Consider the following 21,887-nt stretch of genomic DNA (forward strand, 5'->3'; position numbering starts at 1 on the left):
AGTCTAAAAAGCCTGGTGATGCTGGGGCGTGCAGCAACATCCATAGGCAGCTGTCCTGGGACAGTCCACATATTGCCAGGAGGTCAGTATTCAGCTAGCTGCCAGTGCCTGGAGGATACTCCCTGGTGAGCCCTACTTGCCAGCTTCCCTCTTTCCATGACCATCTAAAGCAAATATTCAAGGTCTCACAATGGTGCTTAGCAGGAATCAGGGGCTAAGGCACTTGTCCTGATCATATTCTCTCATTCAATGAGGTAAAAAAGATTTCCAGACCTCAGTCCTGTGCAAGAAAAGTGTTGAATATGTTACAGTTTTCACAATGTACAATCACTGAGCTACTAATCCTGCTTCCTTTGTGCAGTCCAGTGGCAAGAAAGATAGTCAGCCACATTTGTGCATGCGCATAAAAGTTTGGTCTCTCCGTCTCTCTGTAGATTCAGGCTGGAGATATATCATTCCATAAAGAACAATACAATCATATTTAAACTCTCCAGGCAATTTACTGTAGGCTGATTGTGAGCAAGACAAGATAGGAAGTTCATAAAGATGAACTGAAAGGCCTTCTTTATAGAAAAGGGTTTGATTATCTACTCCTGGGTGCTGATGAAAATTTCACTAGTGGCTTCAGTCTAAAAATGATTGAACCTTAGTTAACAAATCAAATAAAGAGAATTATAATTCAGATTTTATTCAAAGCTGGTTTATATTAGCCTATTCCCATTCAGTTCAGTGGAACAGTTCTTAACTAACAATACTTGCAAACTAGATCCAAACCCTTACCTTCTGTAGCTAAAAAGATTAATATCACATCTCAAAACAAATCTAGAGCTCTAAAATTGCTTGAAATTTTTCAGTAATGATTCTTGCTCCAAAATTGTCCTTTACAGAAAAAAGAAAGATAAAACACAAAAAAACCAAAACCAAACCAAACCAAACCAACCAACCAAACAAACAGAACAAACAAACAAAAAATATCTCGGCATTGTCTTTGCTTCTTTTTTTTTATTTTTTAATGTGTGTGTGTGTTCAAGATTTTCTAACGTTTATTGAAAATATTGTGTTTTTTTTTTTCTTTACTGACCTGATTTTAGCAAAAAAACAACATCCCTATATCCATAGGAATATTTACAATACAGCATTTTGGAAGAAAAAAAATTCAGATGCTTTGTTTTTGTATACAAATTGCCAAAACCCTAAAATGGATCTGTTTCAAACAGCTTCAAATGTAAATTACATCAGTAGTTCAAAATGTGTCGTGAAACCTCATTTTCTCTTTCAGCCACCTGTACAGACTAATTGATCTTACCTCATCTCTCCTTTTTTTAAGAACTGAATTTCTGCCACAGTCACTGCTATTTTGAATTTGCTGCCTGTTCAGAAGTAGCAGTCACAAAGGGACTTTAGAAAACATAGGAATGACAATGTCTCATTGAAATTACTCTCCCACAAAATTGGTATGAGGCAGAGAGTGTGGGAGGCACAGAGAGGATTGTCTTCAGGATGTAGATTGATAGACACCACATGGCCTGATACTACAGGGCAATGTCTGTGACAGTCACTTCATACACACATACCTTAATGCACTCTCTGCAATGATTTCTTCAGGCCCTATAATACCAGCGAATGATGGCACTCAGTAGTCTGAAGCACATGTTCTATTGAAAGAAACTGGATTACCTTTTCATAGGTGCTGATTAAAGTTTTGCTAGGGGCTCAGATGGAAAAAAAAAATCCTAAGTTAACAAATCATATAAAACCATTAAAATTTTGACTTTACTTCTGACAACGTTATATATACTGGTGTGTCCCACTGAGTTCATGGAAGTATTCCTGATTAATGGTCCAAGCAAATTATCATGGGTGGCAAGCATATTATGAAAGTCAGCACTTTGATAGCTACCCCAGGGGGAATAAAATTTCAATAATGTACCATAGTTATGCTTATTAGGCTTATCACCTGTTACAAATGCAAGAGAAAGTCCCTACTTGCTCATCTTATTTGATTTCAGAAACCACCATGACACTGGATGAAAGACAGCAACTGAGCTTCATTTTTCACACCTCTCCTCCACAGCCACCAGTAGTTCATCCATTCTGAGATCACATCGTAGTTTCTGTGGGCAAAAGGATCGTTCAGTGATTAGATCATTGCCAGCCTAGGACACTTCAGACCTACCTTCAGCCTCATGCTCATGATTTTTCTGGTGGCAGGTCACTTATTATTACTCTGTACTCTGCTGGGTGTCTTCCTCTCCTCCTGCAGAATTGTGTGGCATCCTGAGCATACTTGTCTTTGACGCCCTTCTCTTCTCCTTCTGTGCCATTTCCCAGAACACTCTCAACCACCTGTAAAATTTCACCTGTTGCCTCTGTGTTGGTGATTCCCACACCATGCCTTCTCTTTCAGACCAAGTTTTTGTCCAGGGCAAAGTTTCAGCTTACCTCTCTAGCTGTTCACCAGCAACCGCAATGGTAAAAATAAAATTCCTATTTTTTGCCACCAAACCCTCATCAACACCACCACTGTGCCCATTGTTCAGGTTAGCATCTTCACCACAGCTTACTCCTTGGATTCATGCATTTAGGGAACAGCAATGTCTCACAAATTGTCCTTATGAAGATAATGCCTTTCCTGTCCATGTAAGCAACTCAGATTTCTCATCCTGGCATCCTTTGTTGAGGGCTTCAGCTACTGCAGGGTACTTTTCTCTGGCTTTGACAAATGTGTATTTGCCCTGAGGATGTGCATGCAGAATGCAGCTGCAGAGCATTTCTTATGCTGACTGTCTGTCTTCACTGCTGTGACAGACACTTGGCTCCCAATTCTCTGTTGTAAAAAGCATTCACTGCATCTAGTCATGTGTAAAGAGCACTCAGGCTGGTTCCCAGTGCTCTGTCTTTCAAATATAATTTCATATTAAAATAAAGCTCCTAATATTAGCTCTGTTAGCTGAGCCACAGCCATGGTCCAGACAGAGGATTTTCCTCTTTCTGCAGTAAAGTGGTGCCTTGTTAAGACCCAAAAAGTGGGTCATTCAAGTCTCTCCATTGTCTCTTGCCTACTTCTTTAAGCCCTCTGGGAGCAAAAAACTTTTTTCTGATGCAGGATCCTTGACTGCGTACTCAAGTATCCGGAAAAAATCAGAAAACATGCTATATCAGCACAGAAATATTATTTCTTAATAGCCTTACCTAAAAGAGGAGTTGAGGATGATTGTCCAATAACTGTCTTCTTAACACATGGCAACAATTACAGTTTGAAAAATAAGACAAAAGTGAAAAGCTACTTTTTCATCCATCTTACATTCTTCCACACATAATGAGACAGGTGAAAAATGTTTTACTTGAAGGTAGATGTCACTTCTGAAAGCTTTTAGTCACTAATTACACAGTGGCTTTGCTTTGTAGCATACCTAATGTCAATTCTTCAGCAAATTCTGGTTTTAAAAAAATAGTTGTTAGATTAATTTATATGTGATTAAGGTGCCAATTTTTTTCTAGGATATCTGAGTTAAAATATTTTTGTAACATTGTAAATCGTTTCATATTAAAAACCAATTATCTCTAAGGGGTTTGTTTTAAGAAGTTTAAAATGTTCTTAAAAGTTCAAATTTGGTAAATTAAACCATGCTTAAAGAAATAAATATGCCCATCACATCAGGCTGGACACTTCCCCAAAACAGGAAAAGCATTCAAAGATTTTTGTCTTGCCCCACAATTGCAGTGCTGAGCTGATACCTGGGCCATAGTACAAACTAGATTTTGTGGGTTTTGACGTGTCATGTATGCTAGGGTATGTCTGCAGTAAATGAAGAGGGATAAAGGCTCCACCAGAATGCAGTTGAATTTGAGGTGTAGTGGTTGTCATTCTATCCTCTCTTATTCTAGGGCCTAAAGTTGTAACAGTGAAGCTGGTCTTGAAATTTTGTGCCTCTGTTCTCTCTTGGCTAATGGGGATAACATCACTTTCATTAAGTTTTCTTTTTAGGCTACCAGTTGTTTGGGACAAGAATTATTTTAACTACATATATACATCATACCTACAGTAATAGGGCTCATTGTGCAGGTGGTTTCCCAATGCTACTGTAGTATGTATTGACAAAAATTAAGAACACTTTAAAAGGAAATCATTTTGTGATAAATTAGGAGTCATGTTTAATTTTAACAGTTTCCTTGAGCACTCACTGCCCCATTAGTTCTTCTACAATTTCTTTGCCTGTAAATAAAATTGAAAGCCTCATTGCTTTTCCCTCTGGAAAACCTGGGCTATATTTTCAAGGTGGAATTCAACCTCACCTTCAGTACTGGGCCTAGAGTCTTCTTGATAACAAAAGTGAAAGATTAAGCACTTTAGACAGATTCTTCCAAAGGGATAATGCAGAATTCTGTGGAGTTTGTAATTTTGAGAATTTTTTCTTCCTTTTGGAAATGCCAGAATGAATGAATAACAGCATAAGCCTCCTTTCCTCATCCAGAAATGAAGTCTTCTTGATGTAGAAAGTCCATGTTGGTTTGAGGTGTTTTTCGAAATTTTCTTGTCCTCTTTGGAGCAGGTCTGAAATGAGCATATAGCCTTTGTGAAACACTTTTTCAAGGAAGATATGCTAGGTATCATTACTGAGCTACAGGTATAGCTCTGTTCTGGCTGCCTATTCTGTTCAAAGACAAAATGGAGGACAATTAGGATGTATGAGTTTACAATGGAAAATTGCTTTAACCTCCTCACCTTGTGGTTTGCCTGTTTTGATCATGCTGAAATAAACAGCAAGAAGTGTTAATTCAGTGTGACTAGGAAAGGAGATTAACCTAGTGGACAGAGTGGTTCAGAAAAAGCCTTTTTTCAGCTGGAGGTGAAATTTCGTAACTGACAAGTGCTTTATGAGATCTTTCTCCTCCCAAAAGAAATCATGCTCCAAAACAGGATTTTAGACAAGGTACGACAATAATCTGATTAAAATTGGGTAATTGCCCTGGAAGTGAGATGAGAAAATCTCAAAATGGATATGACTATTTGCTGGGGAATACAGTGGAACTATGAAAAAAAAGTTTAGATGCATAATTTCTTCTGAATCTTCTTTTCTACCACAGACCCGCAAAAGTCTTGTCTGATATTTTTGGTGTTATTAAAATTCCTTAGACCTCCCTGTAATGGAGAACTGGAAACTTTTTTTTTCTTGTCCTAGAAATGGATTTTCAAGACTCTCTGGTGCGTCCTGCATGAGTCCATATCTTTGCATGACCTAATAATAATGGAGAGGGAAAAAACGGCAATGAGGTAATGTTGCCTCTATTCACAGCCCACAAGCTGTGATGTCTTCATTCTACCCTAAAAGACTTTGCAATGAAGCCATTCTTGAAGGCCACAGTACTTTCCTGTTCCTAAGTCACAATTTCTGAGATTTTTTGGTGGTCAGGTGAAACTGCAGAATCAGGCTGTTCTGCTGTGCTACCTTTATCACTATAAAGCTGTTCTCTAAAAGTACTTAACAGTCTGAAATATTGATTTAAGCTTTCTCATTAGCTGTCTGATATAAAACACAGGGACTACAAATCTTGTGTAATATTTGAGTGGGGAGATAAATACTGAAGCTTCCAGATAATAATGCTTGCCTTTCTGGAGGAAATGCTGCTGTGATAGAGTGAGCTTTACACATTTGAGAATGTATTTCCAAAACATTTGTTTATAAACTTAAATATATTGTGTTTCATCTTGATCTCTGGAATAAAATTGTGAAAATTAATTTATAGGTCTGAGGTATTAAGTAAAAATCTGCTCATTTCTTGCAGATAACCAGGACTTTGGGTCAATATATGTAGTTTTGGTGTAAGTGATTGCCATTAAAAAGTCAAAATTTACCAATAGATATAAAATGCAGAGATGTCTTCGATGCTTTCCTTAACACATTGAGAATACAAAGTAACTGCTAGAGTTCAGATGCTGGGAGACAGCAACTACTGGTGCATTTTGACTCTTTTTAACAACAATCACTTCAAGTTTTAAATGTTCTCTGTTCTTTCTAAAAGTTCATTGAAAAAAAAACAAACAAACCCAAAACCACACAAAACCAATACAAAAAAGAACCCAAACCACCAGTGAAATTTCTAAGGCTAATAATTTCTATTTTATGTTTGCTGAGGCATATTCCATTGCTTGAGAGTGTATGGTGTTTAACAAGCATACACTGCTACAGCAGAATTACAAATTATACCAGAGAAAGATCAGAATTTTGCTGAGAAGCTGGCAGTAGGAACCCACTTTTTAGAGCACCTTTTGCAGAATTTAACCCTTCTGAGTTAAGTTCAGCCCAAAGGTACCACATCACAAAATTACTTAGTTATTGAGAGCACATTTTAGAAGACTTCTCCTGCTGCACCTCCTGGTCCCAGGTGATCTGGGGGTGAAATTCCCTGTCTAAATTTATCTATGTCCAATTTGTTGATATTTGCTCTTTCACAAACATTATCACTTAACTTCAATGGCTCTTTCCTCTTCACTTTGGACAAAAAGGTTTATCTGACTTTTCTTCCACACTCTTTCAGAAAGGAAAGTTGTGAAATGATGGTTCCAAAAAACAGAAAGAACCGTTTGTTGCATGAATTATGGAATAGGTACAGACAATACAACTAATACAATTAGTAGGTCCTGTGGGAGGGCAGGACAGATGTTCTTCTGCCTTGTGCATCATCTAAGAAAACCCCAAACCAACTCCTTAAAAAACCCTAAAGCCACATCACCAGTTTAGTTGCAGTTTCAGAATTATTACTGGTGTTAGTGATGTGCAGATGTAGAGACATACAGCTGGATTTTATTTTTTTTTTATGTCAGGTTGAGCATGATGTTTTGACACCTTTGAAATCAAGTTATGACTCACAAACTGAGTAAATGTAATGTGTAAGTCATGGGAAGAGAATAAACACAGATGACGGAAATGTCATTTTTCTGAGTCATTTTTATGGCCATAGCCACATTTAAATGCAAAGTACAGGTTCAGTCCAATGATTAACCCAGGAACAAGATGCTGCTGGTATATTAATTGACCTAATAAAGTATTCTACCTTAGGCGGCCTTTGTCTACATCCATTACATTACAGAGCAGCCAGTCAGTCAGAGTAGTTATAATTCACACACACAAAAACTGTGTTAAAATAATGGATGTGATGTGTCAGCCTATATAAACTGACAAAATAGAGCCAAAAAATCCACTCCTGAGTCAATAATACTCTGAAATGTAGGGGGTAAGATTTAATCACCCCATTCTTAATTTATTTTGGTTTACCTGCATCAACAGTAATGAATGTTGTGCAAGCAAATGATACTTCCTCGGTTGCTTCAGAACAACAATTAAAGCTCCATAACTTCCCTTTTCAAGAAGTTTTTCTCTTTGATGAGTTCTTTTATTAGTACTAGTGTAAATGTTATTTTAACAAATCCTATCACAGACATATTTCTTAAGAAAGGTCACTTGATAAGGTCTTATGATTTTTAAGGGTCAGTGCAGCCCTTTTTAGAGTTAAGCAAAACTCTAAATCTGTTATATTAAGAGTCCCTGAAAACCTTAACCTCTTCCTATGGAGTTCATTGATAACTCCATAGTAAGTGGTGGTATGATTGCCTTTTATTAAACTTAGTTTGAAGTATCCTGATTTGATTGGACTGCTGGTATCCCTGAAATGCAAACACTTACTCTGATAATTTGCTTAAGAGAACACCAAAACCCACCTCCTTTTCTGTCTTATACTTCAAGGAGGTAAAGTTTGCCATCTTGGAGAGAGGCAAATGTAACAATTCCTGCAATGTTTGAAGTGCAGTCAGGAATCCCAAAGCAAACTGGCCAAATAGAACATTGTAAACTTTAGAAGATTACACCCTACACGAGTATCTAGGGTGAAAATGTTAGCTTTCCCTCTTCAGCCTATAAGATGGTGAAATGTTTTTCCCTAAATTAATGTGGAGGTTGAATTATCATCCTACAGCCAAGCTTTATAAACATAAGATAGAGCTCTATTCTCTTCCACTCTTTCACAGGTATGAGGGTGCTCATGAGGAAAGCATGACACCTGACTAAAGTAAAAGTGAAATTGTTTATATTTAACTGTGCAACTTAAACTTTAGCAACCAGACCTCGAAAGAGTGTCTGGCTTCCCTGCAGGATAAAGATCAAAAGAAGTTGTTTTCTTATTTGAATTTGCATACAGATTTTACTTTCTGATGTGAAGTTATGCAAATATATTTGTGAATGACCCAAACTGTCAAGAGGTTCTCACAGGAAGATCTGTCATCTCCAAATATATTGTTAAAATAGAATATCTGATTTAGATTTGGTCCTTAGAACCTCGTAACTGTCATGGTTTTAGTCTAAAGGTACATCCTTCAGATTCCTGACTCCAGGGATTACTCTAAATATTTTAGTTTAACCAGAAATTTTCAATATCTCTCTATGTTGAGCTCCGAAAATGCAAATGTTTCTAACCTGTTTCCAATGCAGCAGAATAACTAGCATGTGCAGGATGTATTGTTTCTCTGTTCCACAATTAGACTTTTAAATCTTGTTCTGATTGGAAGTTAATTCTTATGAACTAAAGATTCACCTACTCCTAGTTATACCTGCTCCCTCGTCTCATGACAAAAAGCTTGATTTTTTTTATGATCCTTTCCCTCTCATCTGAGAAAGATAATAACCTCCAATCTCTTGCTTCCAACATGGTTATAAATTTCCTGACTTGTAGTCCACAGTGCCAGGGAGATTCATTAAATCTACCTGTTAAACACCAAGTGAGGCTGAACCATCAGCTCTGAGAGCTGATCTCTAAGTTGGAGCTTGATTCATATTTTAGGTTGAAGGAAAATTTTTTATTGTAGAAATCCCTTGATCAAAAGAAGCATGACCAGCAGGCCAAGGGAGGTGATTCTCCCCTTCTCTTTCGTGAGACCCCATCTGCAGTGCTCTGTCCATCTCTGGGGAACCCCGCCATGAGAAGAACATGGTCCTGTTGGAGCTAGTCCAGAGGAGGACCACAAAGATGCTCAGAGGAGCACCTCGCCTATGAAGGCAGGTTGAGAGACTTGGTATTTCTCAGCCTAGAGAAGAGAAGGCTCTAGGGAGACCTTACAGTACCCAAAGACTTTTTACACAGGCATGTAGTGACATGACAAGGGAAAATGGTTTTAAACTGGCAGAAGGTAGGTCTAGATTAGATATTAGAAAAAAATTTTTTACTGTGAGGGTGGTGAGGCACTAGAACACACTGCCCAGAGATATTGTGGAGCCCTGTGCCTGGAAGTGTTCAAGACTAGATTAGACAGGGCTTTGAGCAGCCTGGTCTAGTGACAACCCTGGATGCCGCATGACACTGGAACTAGATGATAATTAGGTCTCTTTCAACCCAAACCATTTTGTGATTCTATGATCTTCATCGCTCTGCTGCTTCTGAGGTTTTTAAAGGTCATCCCCCTAAGAAAACTTCTGACATGCAAGTGCCATATTTCAGTGCAAAATATAAACTTACTAGTAGTTAAGGTCTATCTTTGTTCTGAAGCCAAGGAGAAGAAAAATTTTTCAGCTTAGATCTAAAATAGTTGGTGATGGCAATGCACAGTACCATCTTTTGAAGAAATTGTGGTTGAGTCAAAAGGTGAAAATGGTTTATATTTCTATCTTTCTTTTCAAGTTAGGTTTACACAGACCAGTGTTGAAAAGACGGCTGCAGAAGGTGAACACCAGACATATTGGACCTCTTCTCTTGCTTGCACCAGTACTGTGCAGATTTCTAATGAAATACTTATATGACGTAAGAGCAGAGCCGGGCCCCCTGCAATAGCATTCACAGGAATTAATTTAAAATCTGCTTTCAGGGACCTGCATAACATTTATGACAAATTCCATATCTTGTTATCTCACTAAATAACTGAACCCAGGAATCTGTACTTCAGTTCAGAGAACCGACAAATCTAGAGGACACAAAAGTACCTTAGGTTGAATTGACACCAGGAGGTATGAGCTGTTGATACCAAAGAGGCTTCGCTGTAGAAGGGATGTTCTCCATACTTAAGACTTCACTTTCTACACCTCCACCTGACTGTGCGGATTCACTCTCAGAAAAGCAAGGCCATTTAACTTTTGTCTCCGCCCAAAAGATAATCAGAGTATTGGAAGCAGTTCAGGGAGGGGAGGTGTCAAAATGTCTGGTGAGTTATCAGCTCAGTCATTGTCATCATGGTTATCACATAACCGCAGCTATGGTAGAATGATTGTGATTCTTCTATACTACAACATACACAAACAGAAAATAATCAACACTGCAGGGATTCAATTACTGGAATAATCACTTACCCTATACTTAGTGTAACTCCCCAGAACTGTAAAAATTTGGTCAGTTATTAAATAACCTGACCTTCTGAATCTTGTGGTTTCAAACTGGGCACCTTGATTAAACTAAATAATTTTAAAAACATGAATTGCTTTATTTTTAATTTGAAAGGTTTCTAGAAAATAATCTTCAATGACAAAGTGTTTCCCATGTGTTAAATAATAGCTTTTGGGGTTTGTAACAATTTTTTTCTAAAATAATCAAGAAACTAATATACCAGGCAATTGCATTTTGAATTTACCTGTGTTTTCTTCCTTTGCAAGTATGTAGAGTGGCATTTACCTTTTAATCCAAAAATCTAGTGCATACTCTAATTCCCTTTTGGATCTAATAGAAAGTTTTGATCAATCTTTTTTAATTAAAAAACATAGATTGTCTTTGTATTTATATTTCCCATGGCAAAAAAAAAAAAAAAAAGTATTACATCAAAACTTGCCCAACAATGTTTTTATACTTTTATTTTGCCTTCTTTAATTTTTCTAGGCTGGACTTATACTTACCTGCTACATAGATGAAAAAGAGTGATTCAAGATCATATTGTCTACCTAGTAAGGTACATCTTTTTTACAACAAATAAACCCATCTTCCATTTAAACTGCTGCTTATTCCATCTATTGACGGAGTTTTTTAAAGAGTACAGAAGAGATGTGAAGTATATCATGAAGTCCCACTGCACATGGAAACTGCTGGAACACAAGCAGGGACGACTCTCTCCCCTGTGCTTGCTGCCCTTTCCCCCAGCCTCAGGAACATGGGTACAAGGAAGTGAAGCACTAGAAGGTTGAGAATTGAGCTGGATTCATTGCTTCTCTAATATAATGAGTCAGTCATACTTACATTTAAAAACTCCAAATGCTCTTGAAATTTCATCACAAGGAAAGTCAGAGAGATGGAAGGAAAGGAAGAGCAAACAGCTTCTAATAGGGCATCACACTCCCTGGGCCAGGGAGGAGGTCCAGCCCTCTGAATTATGCTACCAGCCTCATTCTGAGGTCTTCTGATCTTTTCATTTAATATTTGAATTGCACTAACCCCAAAGGCCTTCTCTGCATAAACTCAAGTCCACTCTAGATCTGTTGACAGCATTTCTGTTTGGATTTTGTGGATGAGTTCTGCTGTTTGTTTTTACAGTGCAGCTTATTAAAGGACATTTTTTTCACAAGGTGTTTGATCAAATTATAGCACTTTGCCATTGCTGTGTTTCTGCCATCATATATCATGCTCCAAATTTCACAGAGAAAAATAGAGACCATTTATTTAGCCACCCCATAAGACAATTCAGCTTTCACAGACAGCTGCACCAATCTTAAATTTACTGACACTAAACGATTCTTGTTTCTGTCTTCACCCTTTCCTTCCCTTACCAATGTTCCTAACATTCTCTTTTCCTGTTTTCCTAACTCTATGCCCTCCCCTTTCCACCTCTAGAGCTCATCAGATCTTCTGTGGGCCCCTTTGACTCACTGTCATAACAGAAAGTGTTCAGTGCTTTCCCCCACACCCTGGAGTTAGTGAATTAAAGAGGCTGTCAAAGAGGGTAAAATTAGCACCAGTATAGTGAACATGTGGGAGTGGGAAAGGGGTAAAAGGCATCCCCTTTTAGCATTGGTTAGCTGTAAATGCTCACATCTTTCAAGACACCATGTACCAGAAGACAGTCAGGAAATTCTAGTATCACTTTTGATGTTTGCAAATTACTAGAGAATTCTTCTGGATTATTGAGGTCCTCTTCCATGACACAGTTTCTCTGGTAGCAAAATCAGTCCTACCTTCTCTTGCCTTCAGCACTCATTCCCATGACATTGCCTGGCATAATATACTATGACTTTCACTGCTGCCATTTCACTTGTTTGTACAGTGAAATTGCAACGAGGTTAGCAAGGGGAAAAAGTGTAGGATAAAACCCAGGCTTTTATCTGTTGCTTTTTTAAAAAATCTCATCACACCTATAAACATTTTGCTAAACTCTTGGAAATGTTTTGACTTGCCAAAAAGCCAGAGGCAAGCAAGAATGTACTAATCAAGAAAGCAAATGCAAATGTTCTTTTAGGAAAGCTCGCAAGTATGTTGGAAGGGAAAATGAAATCTAATCCCAGAAAGCAAGGGAGGAGAATTTATCTCCATTTCTTCCAGTATAGCCCTCAAAAAAAAAAAAGGAAAATTAAAACAAAATTTTGAACACGTACATTCAGTCCCTTCACTACTCTGTTCTTGTATGCTGGTCTGTCTTGGTGAACTTAAGACCAATCTGCCTTCTTTTCTTGCCACCCATCTTTTCCATCCTGTACACAAAATCCTATGTCAAGCAAACCTATATCCTAAAAAAAAGTAAAATATGTGAGATTTTTCTTTAGGCAGCTTTCCCCAAAACGTCTTAGCACAAGAGTCATAGCAAGCAAATTTACTATGCCATATATCACTGCCAGCTTAATTCAGAATGAGCTGTATTTCAGTATTGGCAGCAGTGGTAAATTGGCTGCAGTCTACTGAACCTTTCTATTTCTTCCCATTTAACTTCTAGCTATCTTAGGGCACATCTTTGTTGGAACCACAGATAGGACTCAACTTTTATATTCAGCTTGTTCAGCTTCCAGATTGTTTTATATTAAACATGATTCTGAATGCCTTCTAAATTCTCATATGCCTGAACCCCAGGAATCTGGGTCCAAACTTAGATCTGATTATATACTAAATGTCATTAGATTGAATTCATTTGGCTGATGAAACAGTCAGATCAAAACAAAGGAGAATAACCACCAAGACATGCATACAACACTGTACTAGCCATGAGGACAGAGGGATTGATAGCAGCAGAGAGTGATACAAATTTCCACCAAAGGTGGCAAAAGAACATTATTACTCGGTCAGAGCTTACAAGACTATGTTTCTAAAATTCTCACTAAGATTTAGTTCTCTATTGTGGCAGTGGTGATGTGCTCACAAGAACAGCAAGTATATACATTTTTCTACAACAGCTGATTAAGGTTGGACTTTAAGCTTTGGAGATGATCTCTTAGGAGAAAACACAGCAAACCAGTGTAATCCTGCTCTACCAGCTGCTGTAACCAAGCCCTTGTGTCTCAAGGTCTCTCACTCAGGTTCACATGGGAATTCAGTGAAGTCATTGAGGTTATTACCTTCACTGGTTGTCATCCTCTCTCCAAACCCCCTATCAGGCGATTCCTCTGCTGGGGTCTGAATGCTGGTGGTACCCAGTAGTGAATTCAGTTCAGGAATTGAAAGGTTCAAGAGCAGTAAACTGCACAGAAGTCTGTCTTCTCCAAATTTACGGAAGCTTTAGCCATTCCTGCTGTAATCTGGATTTTAATTCCCAGAGTCTGAAGGACAACTGTATCCCTGTTTCGACTCCATTTGGTTTTGCTTAACTAAGAATAGAGATTAATTTGTCCCTAGATGTTTTGAATCTTTAAAGCCATAAACAACCCCTTTGGCACACAGAATAGGTAGAAAACATGCTTTGCTGTCTTTCATTTTCCTCCCACACTTTTGCTCTTCTTTTTTTCTTCAGTCTCATTTTTTTTTCCATACTATTAAGCTATAAGTAGCTGAAGGAATGACAATGATATAAGGCTGCTTCTTGCTGTATCCTCCAACCTTTACATGGGTGGATGGGTCCCAGTAATTGCAGCTAGTTTTAATCAAATGCTCTCAAATACATACATGTCCTTTTTTTTCCCAAGTATTGTGAATTTTAAAAGTACCTATTACCTATTTAAAATTAATACAAGCTTTGAATACATGCAAGTCCATATAACTTTTCATTTTTAATTTGAATCTTTTCTCCCTAGAGCAGTCTGAAATTCTTTATGAAGTTATCAGCATTGACTAAGAAAAAAAACCAACAAACAAATGTCCTTATATGTCCTAGATTCTCCTCTAGGGAAAACTGTTGAGAGTTCATAGTTGAAAAACAGTGTCTTTCATTAAGTCATTTTGAATTGTAAGAAATGTTCCACCATTCAGTACAGGTCTTGTTTGATGTCCATTGAATGCCAAAGAAATAATCTCATTTATTTCAGCAGGCACTAAAACAGGCTGCTCTTGCAAATCATTTTGATTCACATAGTAGTGTTCCTCAAATCCAGAAATGGATTGAGCATCAGTATCCACAGAAGCAGGGTGAGGATGAGTTCTGCTACACAGATGAAGCAGAAACAGTTCTTAGCATTAGGTAGAAGTGACTTTGATTATTTGTAAGGATAGTTCAGGTAACTGCAACACAGTGAAGCTAATGCCAGAGTTTGAATTTGCTTATTTTTTATGGAAAAAAAAATTGCTGTTCTGTGATTGGTAAGCTTTTTTCTCTCTCTGTATGCTAGTGAGTTTGCTGCAGTAAGTTGTTTGCTGATCAGTCAGGTACTATGTGTTACAAATTGTGCACAAGTCTGCCCACTGAATATATGAGGAAGATCTTTGATCACAATTTTCAGTGATAAGACTAATTAGGAAAATAAGTCTAACCAAGGCAAAAGCTCACAAGCTAACCAATCAATGACCAAAAAATAAGAGTTGGGGATTAGGAAGCATTTATCCATTTTCTTCAAAAGTGAAAAATTAGAAAAAATACCAAAACAAACAAAAAAAAATCAGCTGTGGTAATAAATAATGGAGTAAAGATACTGTAATTGGATACAGACATCCCAAAGGAGAACATCATGTTCAGTGATCATGTGATTGAAGATATTCTTTTGTGTGGTATGATATAGAAGAACCAACAGAAATGAAGGTTTAGTGCTAGACCTGGAGTGTGGGTGAACTATGTGATTTAAAGACAGTATACAGGAGGAGAGATGTGGCTTATGGACAATTCAAGAAGTACAGAAATTTGATGATCTGGAGACCCCAAAGTGTAGATCACCAACTGATCTGTAATAGCATAAGCTTGTAGGATATGACTTCTAATGGTGGAAAATCAGCATTCTGTTCTGGAGCAAGAGTGAGCAGAAATGAAGTTACAACAGCAAAGAGAAAGCAGAGGGCTAGTTCAACAAAACTGCATATCAAAACAGGCCTGCCACCAGAAGTGCTCCAGAGAAAAGGTGTGATGTTGCTTATGAACCAGAAACTGAAAAGGATCAAGAGGTGAAATATTGTGATTATCCTGCATCCCGGGATAACTGGATAGATCTTTGAATGACTTTTTGTGCTTCCTCTGCATCATGCTACTTCAATTTTGCATCTCTGAGAAGCTACAACAGGGCTCTAGAGAGAAGCTGACAAGTTGAATTGTAGCTGGTTATTAGAGCCAGATGAAAAGGCCCAGTGTGTACACACAACCTTTTACGCTCATTTCTACTGCCATATGCATGAGAGAGATCCTTTCATAGTGCAGCAGATGAACTTACCTTCCCACCCCAACACAGCTCTGGCAGCTCTCCTGGAGTAGGAATCTCAGCCCTTATAATTTTCTTCTTCATGCTGCTCTCATAAATGAAACTGGGATAGAAGTACCAGTAGATAACAGAAAAGAAATGTGGTGTCAACCTTCAAAAAGAGAAAGATCGTAGTAATTACCGTCAAGAAGGTCTAGCTTCAATGCCTTTTAAAATACTGGAATGAAAGACTGTTTCTAGCTATTTGGAAGATAGCAGAGGCATCAGGAATAAGAACAACTTACAAAAACAAACTGTAGCTGTTACTTTTTGACAGAATTGCTAAACGAGAAGACTATGACAGATGCAGCGCAGGACTTTTTCTGCCTATAATAATTTCATGAGAAATGTTATATTTACGATTAATTCTTAAAAGGAAGTATAATACCGCAGAGTATTACACTTTAGAGTAAAGATGAGAGATGAAATGAGATAAATGCCTATAGTGTGGGACTGGTGTTGGGCACCTGAGGCTTATTTACCATGTTCACTAAGGAGAGTTTCCGTTGTTTGAGAATGGTTTCATGTTTGGTAAAATTCTAGTCAGTTTGAGCGTGGGGCACTGGGGTAGCCTTTTGTTTAACCTGCTCAAAAGCACTGTCTGAGATTCTCTTTTTCTGCTTGCACTGCCATTTAAATACTAGTACAAATGTAAGGTGTTTGCTACCATTGTCTGCATCCCTGTGTTTGTGTCAGTTCCTCCCAGAAAGCCTGTCATTCTCATCCAGGGAGTCATATCACACCAATCAGACAAACAGAATTAATGTATGATATTAATCAGATATTGCATGCCTTTGCAATGTCCTTCACAGGGTAAAACAACGTGGAAATGTGGTTTTTTAGACGGTGTTAATTTAGAAGGAGTAGCAAAACAGATGATTGGAGAAAGATGGTGAAAGAAAGGCGCTTAGAGGTATAAGGAATAAAAAAAACCTCATGAGATATGTTCAAACAATGCCACCTAATAATTCATCTGGAGAGCTATTAAGAAGAGTTATATGAAGGGGTTCAACGATTTAGAAACAAAAAAAATTTGAGTCGAATATCAGGAGACTTAGACAATACTGCAAAGGAATAGTCACTTTTTAAGGTGAAAGCAGATGAAGATGTTCTTTAGAGAATATAAGCAGATGGGGAGATTAGGTTGCATGCCTGCAATTTATGAGCTCTGATGCCCAAAATTATTATTTCAAGAAATCTGAAGTTCATAACCATCTTCCCTTTCTCTACAGCATGATGGAATAAGTGTCCCAATGCTTTTTTTTTGTTGTAACACACTAGAGGTTTTTTTGGAGAAGAAAGTGTTAACAGGTCTATTCTACCTGTACAATTAATTATGTATAATTTATGTTACATCAGAATCTTGCAGTTCTACTCCACATTAGGTCCCATTGAGCTGTCGAGAGATACAATAGAAGTTATTTCTTTATCCTAGATATCCAACAATCTAAATGTAACAGATAATTCAATTAGTAGATTTTACAAATGGTTGGGTATAGCATGGAGGACAGAGTAGGTAATACCACTATGTGATAAAGTTAACAAAGGTTAACTATTTTTCTAGTTTGTGATTTTGATTGTGTTATGAGTTCTTAAAAAAATCTTATGCCTACTTCTATGTTGAAATAATTTTAGATATGCATCTCTCACTGGAAGAGGATATTATAGCTTGAATGTGACTGAGAGCAAGTCAGATATATCTTGTGTAAAGAATGCGTACAAGTAATTTTATCTATGAGCTGTATCAATAAGTGTTTGAGCATCCTCATGCCATGAGTGATGAATACACAAATATGGGTGCCCTAATCAACCTTCTGCCTAGACTGTCAGAATTCAGGGCAGCATGTGACTGTGTTCCCCTCTGCACCCAGAAACTCCTGATGAACCTTCATTTCTGTGTGACTACACTTGTCTTTGAGGGCAAGGTCATGCTGCACAGTCCACAAGTGTGAGGCTGGAGCTCTACAACTCACCTTGAATTTAAATCCTTAACTTCTGAAAGAGACTTTCCTCATTTGTAGTTTTGTAGATGCTACATTCTTACAGAGCCTTTTCAGATTCAAAATAAGAAGTAGTGTTTTTTCACTACTTTCCTACTCATATTCATACATACTCTGATCTGAATAAAGTTACCATAATTCTAGGAGATTTCCAAAGAATGGTTCTAAATTAACACTGCTGGTAATTCATGTCAGATCTGGTTCCATGCATGTGCCTGTATTTTTAAAGATCCAAAGGAAATCAATTACCCACTTTTTCTGTCTTCAAACTCTATGTTCTGCACCTTCTTTTAACTGCAGTGATAGTGTATTTATATAAAGTTTCTCCCTTTCCCAATACTCATTAATAATGTAACTTTCAGCAAGAAGTGCTGTCAGTGGTGGGGATTTTTCCTCACTCTGAGAAGAAAAATAAATCCTCTGTTTCTATATGCAAGAGGTAACATATGCTGGAAGATGAGATAATACAACATGAAGGTCTTCCTTCAGGTTATTTTGCTTGATGCAGTTTGACACCATGTTGTAAGTGATATTCTCTTTGTTCATATTGTTCTCAGTATTCACTGGCAGCAACAAAGAGCATTTTTCAAGCTTGACAGAAAGGGACCCAAGGTCTGTATTCCCTCTTTTCTTTTCCAGGACAGCATTTGATATTTCCTCCAGATAGGGTGCTAAAGACTGCCAGACTTAGCCAAGTGGTTAAAAAATACCATTTACTCCTTATTATTTTCAAAATCATGTGAAGACAAATGCAGTTTCCTTGCTTTGCATCAGTCTGTTGCATTCTAGTATTTCAGATAGAATTCTTATTTTCTTTCTCTTATCAATATAATGATTCATTATCAGGAACAAACTGTTCATATATTGAAGTTTCAGGAGCCTAGGCATAGCTAACTGTGAATGGGAACTGAGGAGATGCAGTTAGTGGCTATTCAGATGAATGTCAATGAGAGAAAAGAACTCTAAGGATGCACAGCTACACATACTCCCATCTGGATACTTCCTCCACTTAAAAGCATAGGCAAAGCTGGAATCTCTAGCTACAGGGTTTCACTCTATCTTATTGTGAAGAAATTCATATAGCCTACAGCCTTTTAACTGCATTGCTTTTAACCTGGGTAACTGAAAAACAGGGAAAACAAAGTTAATAGTGAGCTACTTGAAAATGTGATTCTGTAAGGACTTATGAGAACAAAAGAGGCACATTTCTATCGATGTCAGTCACAAATTTCCACTCCACACTGTGTAATTAAAAAAAGGCAAATGCAGTGACTGCTCCTGACAAGGGTAGCTTGCCAGGGAGCAGAATGAGCAGCCTACTCTGCAAGGCAAATGGGTAGCCAAGAGTCACAACAAGGCAGGCAGGTGCAGCTCCTCACTAGCAAGGTTCACAGGTCCACAGAACTCATGTAAGAAGAGCAGAGATGATGGGCGCATGCAGCCAACAGACCCGTGATCACCAGGTACATCTGTAGTGATGAGGGAGGTCTGAGATCAAGCCAAAAGTGAAGGCAGAAAGGCAAGACTGGTATGAGCAAGGTACAAGGCCAGGCAGAGCATATCTACAACATAGCTTGAGCAAGGGTTTGAGCTTAAATGAAGCTTCCAAGCTTAGAATGTAGAGGATACATGAGTGGACACTGTCAATGAGGGCTTCTCACAGCTCTTTTTCACAGCTTGTTCTGTTGTCGTGTCAGTATGAGCTAAGGTCATATAAATATGTCATACCCAGGAGGGAAAAGGAGCAGTTTAAAGATGGTACAATCCCATAGAGGCACATAAGAGATGGATGATGCAGTCAGAACCCTGCAACATTGTTTATAACATGTCCAGTTTATTTTAACAGGTGATTTTTAGGCAGTCTGACTAATCATGGATGAAATATTAAAGTTAATTTCATGGTTATGTGGACATAAGCTGGAAATACTGTATGACGCCACATACAATTTACATGTTTGCAGAGTCCCTAGATTTGTTTCACACCAAAATCCCTCTTGTAGCTCGTCCAGAACTTTTAGTATGAAAACTTGTCAGAGGCTTTTTGAAAACCCTAATGCACAATCCGGTGGATCACTTCTATCTGCATGCTGTAGACATCTCCACAAAACTGACCTGTTAGTGTCCCCGGACTTCTCTGCTCACAAACCCTGCTGCCTCTTTTGCCCAAAAGACCTTGTACACTTGTGAAATCAGAGAATTCACTCCTCATTACAGGCTCTCCCATCTCATCAGGAATGGCCAGCCTGCAGTTTCCAGACTCCAGAAACTTTGCAGCATGTGGGAGTAATGCTGGCAATCAGCCAGAGCTCTGTCACTTAGGGTGTTTGAAATGGTAGTTTGCATGCTTTTGTCAGCAGTTCTGCAATTTCACATTTGAGTTCCCTCAACGCTCCCAGGTGAATGCCAGCCAGTCTGGATGACTTATGAACACAGCTTCTCTGCTTGGTCTGATGCTTCCTGTGTATTTACTTTAAATTCATCTATCTCCTCTGACCTATTTACTACAAAGAATGTGTAGACATATTTATGTCATGATTTACACTGAAATCACAAAACCTAGAAGTTTTCTTTAGGCTCCACTGTGGAACCTTTCAGTGTCATCCTGTGAAAAGATAGTGGCATTTTAAATCTAAAAATATAAATGAACCAAAGCTTGGATAAACTTGGTATCTTTGAAAGAATTTAGAATGGGGTTTCCATGCAAGCTGGACTCTAGAGGGCTCTGAAAGCTAAGGTAGTCTATTCTACTACAATGCTGTTGATACCAGTAACTATCAGGTAACTCCACCAGCACAGATGAGATCAGAATCTGGCCCTTGGGTATAATTCAAAATCATCTTCTCTGGCAAAGACAGAAAGGGCTAGCAACAGTGAAATCCCTAGGGTTTTGTTATCTAAAATAATAGCCTTAATGTTAGCAAGCTAATATGGCTGTGAGATTGCAAACAACCTCAAAAGAAAATGTCTCCTGTAAAAAAATGACAAATATTGATTATTAAAGGGTAACAAAGCCATGAGACAGATGCTCAGCTAATCTAAATCAGAGTGACAGATACAAAGGCTACAGTGGAAATTTAGCAGAATCTGTTGTCTAATGCTATACCTGTTATTTGGACTTTCTGAAGTCAGTAAATACATTTACCATAGAAAGTTTACATGAGAGGTTGTTTTATTTTTTATTTCCTCTGAAATTTGGCAAAACAGTGATTTTCACCACTGTGAGATCCTCATTCAAGTGTAAGTATTGAAATTTGGAAATGAGATTCAATATCCATTTTGATGCAGATATGAGAATGTATATTGTCTCTCTTGCATAATCCATTCACCTGTCATTTAAAAATCTTTCAACAAAGATTTGCTCTCGTAAGACTATGAAGGTTGGTTGAAGGAATAGGTCTGACATTTTACAATGAATTATTTCATGAATGTTTTCTTGTTTGGTCACTTCAGTTATTGTTTTGAAACAAAAAAATATTTAAAAAGAAAAATAAAAATCCAGTAAAATCGCACCCAGAGTTCCTCAGAGGGAATAGGTCTGAATTATTGCTTACATGGCAGCTTGCCTCAAAACTTGAAGCTACTACCATCATAAATAAAGGCAAAATGTCAATACCTGTTTGAAGTTCTACTGCTATGCCAGCCTCTGATGTTGTTTCAGAATAAGGAGCTTCAGGGCTAGTCCTTCAACGGACGAGGAACAGGAGTGGAAGGAATAGGTTGGCTGTGGTCTTTTTTGTGGGGCTTGCAGCAACTCTACTCCAAAATATATGATGACTAACTGCAAGAGTTCAGTCCTCAGATGTAACAAACTAATGCAAATTTATCACTATCCACAGCCTGGTAGAATTATGCCAGTTTAGTTCAACAAAGGACCCAAACATAAAATTATGTATAATACAAAATAGACTCATGAAATATTCAGTACTGGGGTTTTTTATGTAAACAAACATAAGCTTTTCTTGTTCAACTCTGAAGCATGAGGAAAACTGATATGTCTAAATAATCATAATCTGAAAAATATATATTTAGGAGGACATTATAGAAGACCTGGCAAGTTTCTTTTTTGTGTCCAGAAAGTTCATGATTCAAGTTTTCTTGATTCTTTTAGCGAATCCAGCATCAAGGT

The sequence above is a fragment of the Pipra filicauda genome, unplaced genomic scaffold (assembly GCF_003945595.2).
Source record: "Pipra filicauda isolate LSUMZ 115617 unplaced genomic scaffold, ASM394559v2 scaffold137_size4652046_pilon, whole genome shotgun sequence".
Taxonomy (NCBI): Eukaryota; Metazoa; Chordata; class Aves; order Passeriformes; family Pipridae; genus Pipra; species Pipra filicauda.